Below are 12600 nucleotides of genomic sequence, written 5' to 3' on the forward strand. Positions count from 1 at the left end.
TCGAGTGCTTGCAGCACCACGACAGCTCAGTTCCTGTCAGCCACCGAGTCTTCGTTTATAAAAAGATGATTTGTGTGGGCCTATGTGAATACGAGGCTACATTTCTCAACAACCATCGCTTAGCACACACGACTAACGGAAGCGTGAGGAGTTTAATTCTTGAATATTCCTTTAATGACAGACCTTATTGGCTCATGCGTGTGCCATGATTTGCTGTCAATGAAAAGGAAGGGGGCAGGAGGTCGTGAGGTAGATATTTACTCGAAGTTCATTTGGTTATACTTCTTTTTGGTTATAATTCTCTATTGTCCCGTGCCTTCGCTGAGACTGGAAACATGAACTCAGGTGGGCGGGTGTTAAGAACCGAAAAGAATCGAATGATAAGATTGCATCACCGTGGACTTACATCCACTATGTGCCTTCCATTCACTTCCTACTAATTAACAGAGCGCAAGCCGTGATTGTTCCGAGAAAATAGCGGGTGGGGAAGGCGATCTTACATTGTTCTCTCTTTCCGCCGATGCATACGTTTATAAATCCGTACTCGTACCAAAGTAGATACGAAAACAGAAAATAGAAAGAAAAAATTTGTCGTTATTCCATACTTTCATGGGCTCTGCCATCATCTAAAAAAAAAAACAGTGCAGCGTTGGGGAGCTAGAGTGGTTTTTTCGGCCCCTAAAAAAGTTGACTCATGTGTGCACGAAAAATTTAACAGAATACAAAAAGGGGTAAGCTGTACACAGAAACATAAGAATAAATTTGTTAATTGCATTGAAAATGTCGTATATCAGATACCTCTTTCCTGAGGCAAGCAGTATGTAATACCAACAGGCAGATGCCTGAATGATAAGCTTCGGGAGCATGGGCGTAACGCAAAGGACATTTGACGGAAAGGTTTGTGATCCCACTGCCTTGTTTGTCATTGCATGCTGCTCCTCAGATAATGTGTGGTTTTAAAACTGCACAAAAACCGCTTAACATGGGGAAACATAGAAGCTAAATTTATTTCCTTGTTGGAAGATGACTGTGTGAGTAGCCCTTCCGTCGCGCTGTTGGCGAAGGAGCTCGCATATCTGGCTGATACGCTTTGCTAGGGCATAGTTTGATGGTGCATGCGTGTTAAGTCGTATAGAAACCATCCTTTCTTTGCGAAATAAACGGTTGTTGGATGTTAGCGTCGTTTCTGTCTGCCTTTCTAAGTTCTCGTCTTTTTCGCGCTACATTTTTACCATGGCATTTTTACCAAAGTATATAGAAATCCCTATTCGTATCCAACGTAGATTAGAAATGTATTCGTATCCAAAGCGGATTAGAAATCCGCATACGTTTCCAACGTAGATTAGAAATCCGTATTCGCATCCAGTGCAGATTAGAAATCCGTATTCGTATCCAAAGGAGATTCCAAATCCTTATTCATACCCAAAATAGATTGAAAATCTGGATTAATATCGAAAGCTGCACGAGATTATTAAAATTTCGAGGTCGAAACTACGCAAAATGGGGGCAGCATGAGCAGTTAAAACTCAAGCGACAGTGCGAACGTTTCCCGCGCGATAACGACGCTTCTCCTCATCCATGACTTCGTGCAACAGGACAGATATATCACGTTCACGCCAGCGATTTTATCATACTTGCTGCGCCTGCTACTGCGCAGCCTTCCTTGTCATGCGGTCATTTCGGTAGTTATTTTTTCGAGTCGTCTTGTTGCGACCGGCGTTACCCCACGATGACAAAATGAGCGCGAGCCGCGAGGCACGAGGCGCATAAATTTTGTTTCTATAGCTTACAGAAATCTCTATGAAGACCACAACTTTCTCTCTGGAGTATGAGGCTTGCCCGTGGCTTTCCGTACCGCCGTATAACGTCTCGAGATCGAAGATGACCCTCGAGCACACCCTATGATCACCACGTCACCCGGTTTCACAACGCTAGCTCTTCCAGCAGGTTCCCAAGGTCGCGCAACCGACCTGTCTGGGCGCGCTAAAAGAGATCGAAGCCTGCCTTTAAGAGAAGCGTTACGTGCAGAGGCGCGGCCCGCATATCGATATATCGAACTACAATGAAATTGCAGTGCTATATAGAGCATGACTTTTACTCAAGATTTGGCAGTTAATAAATGGTATGTTCGATAAAGCCAATGAATCGATATATGCAAATTCGATACATCCGAGCTCGACTGCATAATGTGGAGTAGGTCGAGCATGCTCTAAAGAATGCGGGTAGCCTGAAAGGGCTCGACCAGACGCGATGCATAGGCAGAGAGATGTGCGTACGAGGAGTTAGAGTATTGTCATTACCAATTTAGATAAGATATCTGGTTTGGTTTTGGGGGTTAACGTCCAAAAGCCACTCAGGCTATGAGGGACGCTGCAGTGGAGGGCTCCGGATAATTTCGACCAACCGGGAATCTTTAACGTGCGCTGATGTCGCACTGTACACGGCGGAGTTCTAGCATTTCGGTTCCATCGAAAAGTGACTGCCGCGCCAAGATCGAACTTTCCTCTTTCGGGCCAGCAGCCGAGCGCTAGATAATATAGTTAAAGTGGCCGAGCAATTCTACATAGATCTATGCAATAGCCGAGAAATACAGGACGCTGATGACGGCAGCCGTAGTAGGAGATGCGTCCATTGCACGGTAGGAACCTTGTAAGGCGCCCCGATCGCGTCTGTCAGACACAAACGTTCTGCCACGCACACGCATTCGCGCAGAAGCGCGCAAACATCCCCCCCACACTGGATTTCCCCCCGATAAAGTATAGCGCTTAAGCAGTAAAAGAGGAAATGAGCATGGGCTTGTCGACTGGCTCCAAATGAGCCACTACCATGACCGCGTGCTGATAGAAGTGAGCTGAAAGAGGTGTGAGAGGACAGATGTAAAAAAAAATATGCGCGCCGCGGCAACCGTGTCCATCAAAAGTGCCGGCGATGGCTCTGTGTTTGCTTATGTGTCAGTGGCAGTACGACAGATGAAAAGCAAGCAGCACGGTCGTGTTGATTGGCACCTAAAGGGCCATTGTCTCTGCCACGTGCGATGAGGAGAGAGTTCAAAGAAAAACAAGTGAAACAATATGTGATAAAAAAAGTTAGATATTGTTTAACCACAGCTATACCCAGAAATAGAGTGATAGCATTTTGGCAACGGCGCGAGTCAAATTTGGAGGTCGTGTGAGGCACGGTCAACTAAGGTTTGACAACAATTTCGGCCTAAATCGGCCAAGGAGGAATTTTCGGGGTGAGCCGGGCTAAATCTTGGTATTTTGGAAACACCAGAGATTGTTGACTACATTCGAATCATAGCAAAGGCGCGAATTTGTGCTAAGTCTAGTACCGCAGGACGGAGCAAATGGAAGGCGATGTAGAAAACGATGTACAATGCACTGCGCGAGAGTGCGTTGCAGTTTAACACAAGGCCTGTTCGGCTGTGGCGATAGCCTATTGGTCTCGCACAGCATCCTTTGAAATAATCCGTTCGCGCCGGCGCCAGTTAGACTAGCAGTAGTGGTTGCGACTTTGACCTCTAGACACATTTTGAACTTGTCAGGGCTGAAGGTCAATTTCAGACCCGGACAGGTCACGTGGTGTTGAGCGAGGTTGGTTTATCGAGTAGAGCTACTGATCTAAAAGGTACCGCTATGTTGTGGAAGCGCACAATGGCTCCAGTTACAGCCATGTGGCTCTGAACCGCTGCGAAATTTAAAACATAACACCGACAACTCTCACTGCAGAACTGGCATTGAAAAATCGGCAAAATTTTTCATAATCCCTGCCGTAAAGGTATCGCCTCTGTCGAAACTACACTACTAAGTGAGTTATACCCGGGCGATGCACTATGGATAGTTTTTCACATACAACGTTCTATTTGCGGCAGGTCCAGAGAGCAGGTGTGTGGGTGCTCGAGCCTTCATTCGCCCCCTTTGCGCGCATACCTGAGGTGCGAAATTCGAAACACACCGAATGCGAATTGTATAGACAGCAATGAACGAAAATCAAAAAGAATGTCACATCCAAAGAGCATACGAGGTTCCTGTGTACATGTCAAATAAGGCGCTTTGTTCAAATTTCAGAAAAATAAAGTTTGATGCTACTTTCAAAAACAAGCACTGGAAAACGTTTGAAGCATACAGAGTCAAAACAGGCTGTTCTTATGGGGAAGGCTTATAAGTGTGCATCAAAGACTGACGGGGGCGCACTCGGGGCACATTCGCTTTGCTGGCGCAGGTGTTCGCAATGGGACGGAGCGAAACGAAACGCCATTGACACTCCACGATGCGATCAAACCTGGCAGCGAGCCATATCGCGGTTCCGCGAATCGAATGCAGCTTGGTGTATTTTGTTGCGGCCGATCGCCGGAAGCAGCCATTATTGTCACAAACAGTTGTGTTCCCCATTCGTTTCGATTGCAATCCATCTTGGCATGCAGGCCGTTTGAAGTTTCTTCCTCCCCCTAGCAGCGAAGGAGTACTTACATCTGAAGTGTTTTGCTGGATGACGCAATAAAAACAATTGCGGAGAAATTTGTGAAGAATAGCGGTTTGATATCTCCCAGAGAAAATGTTTGTATCGTTACTTCCATGAAAAGGCTTCAAGCTTCAAAGAAAGCGCCGATTTTTTCTCGTTTCGGAATAAATTTTAAACCTCACAGAAAAAAAAAATAAATATAGCATTCTGAAGGAACAAATAATAACCAAAATTGGTGAAGATAGCTTTCTAAATCGGCGCTGCTAATTTAAAGACGAACATCATAAGGACAAAGAATTATTGATTAGACCAAAAATAGAAAAGTGTGCGCAAGAGTGCCCTACACCACTCTTCATAAATAACGACGAAAGCATAAAAAACGACTTCTTTTTTGGTAACTATTATTCCGGGAAATTCGGACGTGCACAATCTATAACGCAAATACGCAGATACGAAGGTTGCAGCAGAACAACCTCTGCTCACATGCTTTACTAAGCGGTATGCATTGTGGACAAAGTCGAATATGGAACATTGGAGGTTCGGGCCTCGATGGCACAAAAAACATTTGCGACAGAACACAAAGAAACATTATCAGAACAGCTCTTGCAAACCAAGTTTCAGGTTAAAAGCTTGTATAAGTACAGCACAGTTGTCAAACAGCGGCAGAATAGCTTGAAACCGACGCGTGCTGCATTTTTTGTATCGCGTGGATATGAAACTATAAGAAAGCCGTAATGAAGTATTATCAAAAACCCACAGAGGAAAGAGCAGCTACGCACTACCCCATGATACGAAGTCCTCTTAAAGGAAGGATATCTTTTTTTTAATTTAATTATGTTGAGTGCTTTGGGTCGTTTTACTGAATCCATGAACTGGTTCGAGTTAATATCGAAGAAAAACGTGGAGGCGTGGAGGCGAAGTTACCGTATTGGATGCAGTCGCAGATTGAGCAACATTGCTTGGACTGTCGTGTTACCTGACTGAATGTCATATTTGCTTAGCAGAGCTTACCCAAATGTGCATGCCAGGATAACACGTACGAGCGGACAAAATTTCTCGAGGCCATAAGAAAGTTATATCAGTCAACCAAAAACCTTATCTTCATTTTCGAAGTCAATGGCTAGGACAGGGAGCATAGTAGAAATATCCTATATTTTTGAGGATAAGGAAATGAGTTTTAAAATTGCTGCGCGAATCGTACAACTTCTAGATCTCTCTTCAGATAACCTAGCAGCGGCGAGCAAAGGCATTTCTTGAGCATATTTCGGATGAAACAAAGCATTCACAGCTTTTCCGCTGCTTTTCGTCCTAACGGTGCTACCAAGAATATTAGCAGAGCATAGGTTCGCCAAATTACGATAAGAGTCGCCACATTAGGACGGGTGACAAATATTGTCCCTGGCAATACATTCCGTTGTAATTTCCTAGAACCGTCCCCAACACGCACCACGCCCCCGTTCTTGGAGTCGTCACTTCACGGGAGCTCTTAGATAGCACGCCGAGAGAGCAACGGGCGCAATAACGCAATAACAAAATGCTTATCTCCGTTTCCTTTTTTTTTCTGCTTGGTCGGAGTGGTGCAATTGCCGGCATTTCAGTTATTACCGGGGCCTCAAGAGGACAGCGTCCTGCATGTCGAAATCTGTCGTACTGCAATTGGCAAAGAGCAAAAGTTGGGTATGTAGTTTCAGGTTTTGATGTGCCCAGTTTCCTGGAGTCGGAGGTTGGAGCAGTGATATTATTTTAAAAGCTCTGGGAAGTATTAGCACAGTCTTGGTTCTTATGACGACGACGATATTTTCTGTAACGCGGGTGACGTTTTTGTCACAGAAATGCAATTGCTAGTTGCTTGTGAACGCACAGCTTTAATACACATGTGCTTTTGTTCTCTTCAGTAAGACATTGTTAACGAAATTTGAGAAAGAACCCGCCACTAATCTTCCTTACAAGGTAAGAATATGTGCGCTGTGGGCGTTGAAAGTTTTTCATCCCGAGCATTTAAGCTCTAAAAAACGCTAAAGAGACGAATGAGTAAAGAGCTTGGTCATTTTAATTAGTTACAGAAGAAAAAAAAACGGTGTTAAGCATCGTGAGCGTCCGTAACCATCGTTATTAAGAGCCAGGAAAAATTATTACATACCTTAAAGAGCCTCCTAGTGAAGGTTAGTCCAAGAAAAGTTCGCACAAAAACCGGCGAAGAACACAGTGCACTGTGCTGGATGAGTGGATGACCCGACAAGACAGGAACGATAGAAAATGCCACAAACGACACTGTAGAGTCAAAGAGCTCGTCACTGCGCACAGTTACCAGAAAGCACTCCTAACCCAGAGCGGAGACGCTTTGTTCTCAAGCAACCGGGCGACTTCTTCGAGTCGTGACTTGGTTGGTGGTCGCAATGCGTCGCGCCGGTTTTCCTGAGCGCCCACGCGATGATGCTACGCTACGAACCACGCGCTCGACGCCGTCGATATCCAGAGCTCCGCAGCACACGAGAACGAGATCCAGCGCGCGAGTGCCGTCGACTGCTCCGTTTCGCCGGAACCCAGTGCGCGCGCCGCCGTCGAAACTTTCTCCCGCGCCGTGGCGCGGTTTGCACCTCGCTCTTTTGTTTATCGAGGAGTTGCGCTTTCTTTTTCTTTCTTCGCCGCTTTTCACTCTGCTTTCAGAGTCGCTCTTCGCGCTTTAACGAAACCCATTCATGCGCCCCATTTAGGAGCGGCGCTCAGAAGTTTGGATATGTCACATGGTTTTGAAAGATCCTGCGCGTGTTTTGGTTTCCCTTATCTTCTGCGAAGCTGCCGAGAGGCGCGGAACGAAAGGGAAGGGGAGTTATGTTCCAGCTTGGAAGAGTACAGCGATTGTTAAGGTTCACATTGTAATCGGCGTGTTCACAGGGAATTGACCGCGGCATGTTTTGTCCGCTAATGAAGCGATCGAGAGTAGCATGACAAGGGTCACTCGAGATTGAACAATAGAGCCCAAACAGCGTAGCAGCTTAGTAAGTGAAAGCTGCTTAGGTTTTGTAAAGCGACAGAGAAAACCGACAATATGTAAATAATGGTGCATGTAAATAAGAAAATGGAAGATTGCCTTAAGTATTTTGACACAAGGGCCAATTTGTTTTCCTTTTTATGCCCTTGTCAAAAGTGCAGTTCAGAAAAGTGAAGATATCGCCTTGCTTATGTGAAAAAATGTCCCCGAACACAGCGAGAACTTGGGCTCGTAGGAATAAAGAATCTTGCTTAATTTTCTGTTTACTCCAACCGCCAAAACACGCTGAGAATGTTGGACTTTTTTTTTGCTTTTATACTGTTTTCATTTTAGAACCTTATTCGGCATGCCATTACGTTAAGGAGCATAAGAACTACGCGTTAGTGTTAGAGTTAATGCTGCGATTACAAATGAAACGGACCTCTTTCATAACTCTTTAACTGCACGTAGCCTTAATCATGGCGGCGCTGGCCATCGCCAAAAGAGACGATAAAATGCATACCTTGCATGTCACTGCTTCACAAATGCACGCCATGTTGTTACATCAATCACTTCACCATATAACACAGCATAAAACAAACTATTTATTATCACACTCATTTTAAAAATTTGTTCTTCCGCCATTTTTTCTTCCCAGGAAATTGCATGATAAGATGTCTAGAAATTCCTCAACGAAAATGACGCCCATACCACTTTTTCGAAGTGTTGAGGATCGTTTATTCCGAACATTTTCCATTGGTTAGCAGACAGCAACTCTCCGAAACGCGCAAACCATGGCCAACATAGCAATGCCGAAAAGCGGTACGCATCGAGAAAAAGTTATACAAGCGTTTTATACAAATTATGAAAACTGAGAACGTAGAGTATCTAAAAAGGTGTAAAAGTTATCGAAATAAAGTAATCAGCCTTAAAAGAAAAACCGAGAGAGACTGCTTAAATATTTTTTTCTTTTTTATCGCAGATGCAATTAGAAGAACTGATACTGTCTCAAAACATTTAGGCACTTCATTAAATGCAAACCAAAAGGCCAGACTAGACGAGCTAAGCACGAATTGCAAAATATTGTCGAGTCTTTAGTTACGAACACATTCAGTAAATTTTTCAGCACCGGTCACCGCGAATTTAGATGACTTTTTCAGGTTTTTGGGGCATAAGGTTTCTGATAATAAGTCCCGGTGGTTGCTGAGGATGTTGAGAAGACGCTGATCTAATTTAAGAATAATAAACGCTGCGACATAGATGGCTTACAAGTTCTTCCAATAAAGCTGATGCTGCTTAACTAATCTCGCAACCAAGTAGACATTATAAATATCGTGTTTACGTCTGGCGTCTTTCCCTAGAAACTCCAGACTGCAAAAGTAACGTTACTCATTAGAGGTGGGAACAAATATGCCCAGTCTACTCGTAATTACCGACCAATATATATTCTTCATTTATTTTGAAAGTGCATAGAAGAGTTAATTTACGACTTCATGGTTAGTTTTATTAATCAGTATAATATATTAACAGATTCTCAGTGGATCCCTGAAAGGCAGGTCCACTAACGCATAAATACCATCCCAAAAGGATATTTAAGAATCAGTTGAAAGACAGTCTTACGCGCTTGGCATTTATATAGATTTTTCAAAGGTTTCGATAGTATGAATGATAAAATTTTATATAAGAAACTTGAGCATTATAGTTCCACAGGTTATTTCCAAATGCTTTTCGCAATTTCTTTACAACATCATCATAAAAAAGTTGCCGTCAGTGATTGTTTGTCGCACATAAACCCGATTTATTGGAGTGTTCCTCAAGGGAGCATCCTAGGCCGGCTTTTATTTGACCTCTACATCAGTGAAGTAGTACAAGCTGGCGAAAATTCCAAATTTGTTATTTATGCATATGATTTAAGCCTGTTCCTTAGATCACCAAGATTTCAGAACTAACACTAAACGTGAATGAAGCATTCGAGAGAATATTTGTGTGGAGTAGGGAATCACAAGTAATAATCTATACAATAAATAACAAATAAATAATAAAAGCCATTCTACTTTATTCAGAGCAAAAAGAAAAAACTGGATGATAACCGAATCTCATGCTTTGGCATACCTCGGTGAAAATAGCTGCTTCGGTTAAATGCATTCGAGCATAAAGACAAAAAATGTGGTTTGGGATATTGATGTAAATAATCTTTACTGTAAACTTTCAAGAGCCGTTGGCTTGCTGTCTAAAGTTCTCTATTTGTTGACACTCGCGTTTAAGGAACTAATTTATAATTCACTATTCCTTTCTCCCATAAAATACAGTCACCAAGTACTGGGTATAACGAAGTTTTCAAATATTGCTAAACTGCACACATTAAAAAAGAAAGCGGCTCGAATTATTCCTGATGTAACATTTAACACTAACACCATACCTGTTCTTCGTGCACTCCAAATTATGCCAGCATAAAGGAACATTAATCCGTCAATATCATATCGCAGGACAAGAATCAATTTTTTAAGCATGAAATGCTTTTAGCCCCCGTTGTCGGCAGTGTGGTGACGTCACGCCGAGACCGAGAGCCATCATCCGGGCACTGAAATCCACTCATCCGGGCTCTGAAACGAGAACATCCGGGCACCGTACGAGACTTAACGAGATTTAACGAGACTCTGTAAGCCCTCCTACGCGACCGGCATGCAAGCGCCGGTTGGTCTCCAAAGGAGTCACAAAAAATAACTGCTGCCAGTGCCTTCTCAATGTTTACCAAGATATCAGTCGCTGTGCGTTTGATAATGCACGGAATTATAATTTCCGATTTCTAATAACGCGTGCAAAAAGCACATAAATGCCACGATACACTTCGTTGTCATACTCTTAGGGGCTTCGCGCATCGAAGCAAAGCCGCGCAGGCGCACAGGGGCCCGGGGGAGAAGCGCTGCGTTCAAAGGGCAAGGCATCGCGCCGAACGGGTGGTGGCGTTCCTCCCTTCCATTACGGTGCGGTTCGGGTGTCCACCGAGATGGCAGAGAATTACTGCGCCATTTCCTTTCCTCAAAAAACCTTGCGTTCAAATGGCAAGGCATCGCGCTGAACGGGTGGTGGCGTTCCTCCCTTCCTGTACGGTGCGGTTCGGGTGTCCACCGAGATGACATTAGGCCCGTAAACATTTCATGCTTACTCTACTCTCGGTTACGGGAGAGGCAGAGATTATTTAGTATACTGGCTGAGCTAAGCGTAAGAACTAATCCTTACTTAGAACGAATGAATGATGTCACATATCCCGTACTCGCACTAATTATGGCAAACAAATGCTTCGATAGAGAGGTCGCCACATCTTAAACCAAAACCTTACAAATTCACCACACTGACCTCATATAGTACATAGTTTGTCACTCAGCGTGACCTTAATTTATTTCATGCTTGAATTTCGATCTTTTTTCTATTTAAAGCTTTGTGTACAGTTCTCTTTCAGATGTTTATATTAGACATTCTGTTCGCAATTTTCAAATGTTTGTAAACTACGTATTGTACTTTGTTTGTAAACGTGTACTTAACAATTTATTTGATGTGCGTGTTACCATTGGATTGTAAAAAGGGGCCCAGTCCTCGTCAAACCGCTAAATAGCTTTTTGACTGTGCCCCGCCAGCATCAGTAATGTTGAAAAATGATTTGATAAATAAGGCATGCAGCACTTAGGTGGAACCGACTTAATATTTATGAAAGGCGTTCACTGCTCGACAGATAAACAACACGTGCTCGTAATCGACTGCAAGGAACTTATCACCTAAGAGATGGTAGCTGTTAATTTCGATAATTTTAAACAGCCAGTTAAACGGCCTTTATTGAACTAAAGCTTTTGGGGTTTTTTTCTGATAAGTTTTTGGCCTATGCCGAGCCAGGCAGGTTCGCGATTGGTGCGGTCGACAACCGGAAGAGTTGAATTATCAGGGCTTCATTCTATGCCAAGGATCATGCGGAAGCGGAATCACTGGCCATAGCCATAGCCATCAGGACTCAGCACTAACAGGGGAAGTAATCGCACATAGTGACGGACTCCCAACAAGTGCGCAGGGACCAGCTTGCTAGAAAATGTCACGGAAGGTCGAGCACACTATTGTGTACACTCTTACACTCACATATAATAACATGGACACCTGGACAGGAAGGCCTAGATGGAAAATAGGTAGCGAATGTCTAGCCCGAGCTCTCACAAGTCCGGCGGATCCCCGTCCTTACCCCCCCCCCCCCCCCCTCGTAGAACCGCATGGTGACAGTCTAGAAACCCTTAGGCTAGAAAGAAGATATTTCACACTGCCACACAAACAAGTGTCCTCCTCGGATGCCATTGACTCGAGGAGAATACAAACAAATACATATCCAAGTCTCAACAATTTATACAAGATCAGACCCACACAATACCCAAGTTACTGTCCTTGGTGTCGAGCAATCCCCACGCTCTATAGACCATACATCTAGGGAATGCCAGGAAAAACCGGACAGAAAGTTAATAGTGCCACACCCGACACACGAGCAGTGGGAGGAGGCCCTGACCAGCAACAACCTGGACCGGCAAGCCTGGATCGCCGCGCTAGTGCGCAGGTTAGCTGCTGTAAGCGGATTCCAGGACTAGGGGCTTCAACCACTCGGCTCCCGCGAATTAATCTATTCTAAACAAACATTTTTCTCTCTCTCCTGATAAGCATGAGCCACGTCACGTGGTCCGCTGTCTGTAGCCACGCGGACCTAATGCGCCTTGGAGTGCATGCCTCATAGAGTACTGGCTTCAGTGCAATGCAGCTTCCACTCAGACTTCTCCAACCAAGGAAAAAGGCAAAAAATGGAAAGTTTTTCATCGAAAAACCTTTTATTGAAGAACAGGGTCATTTCAGCTACATTTACTCGTAACTTGTTATCTTATGAGCACCGCACAAATAACAACGGCTTTTATTCGTGCTGGGTTAATTTTCTGAATTCGATGTTCTAATTTTGCAATGTCCTGCTCAGCTTGCATTGCCGTACTTGCTTAAAGGTCTACAGCAGGATGAATTACTTTCGGAACAGACACGTGAGCACTTAATTCTGAGTTGGATCCTGTGTGCTGCAACAATCGCCACTGTAAGACCAGCGGGTAAGAATTTTAGTGGTGGTGTATTAAGATAGGCGCAAGGAAGTAAAGTTC

At 44.1% G+C, this 12600-nt stretch overlaps 1 protein-coding gene across 1 annotated transcript in view; it reads right to left on the reverse strand.

Moving 5' to 3' along the window:
• The window catches only part of LOC149336904 (putative protein kinase C delta type homolog), a 439118-nt gene extending 432356 nt beyond the window's left edge, over positions 1–6762 (reverse strand). The window contains exon 1 of the mRNA XM_089553211.1: positions 6602–6762. The gene's annotated coding sequence lies outside the window, so the exon portion shown is untranslated. The remainder of the gene's footprint in view (positions 1–6601) is intronic.
• Positions 6763–12600: the final 5838 nt, after the last annotated feature.

Source organism: Amblyomma mixtum, chromosome 7 (assembly GCF_055824585.1).
Source record: "Amblyomma mixtum isolate Tamu chromosome 7, ASM5582458v1, whole genome shotgun sequence".
Lineage (NCBI taxonomy): Eukaryota > Metazoa > Arthropoda > Arachnida > Ixodida > Ixodidae > Amblyomma > Amblyomma mixtum.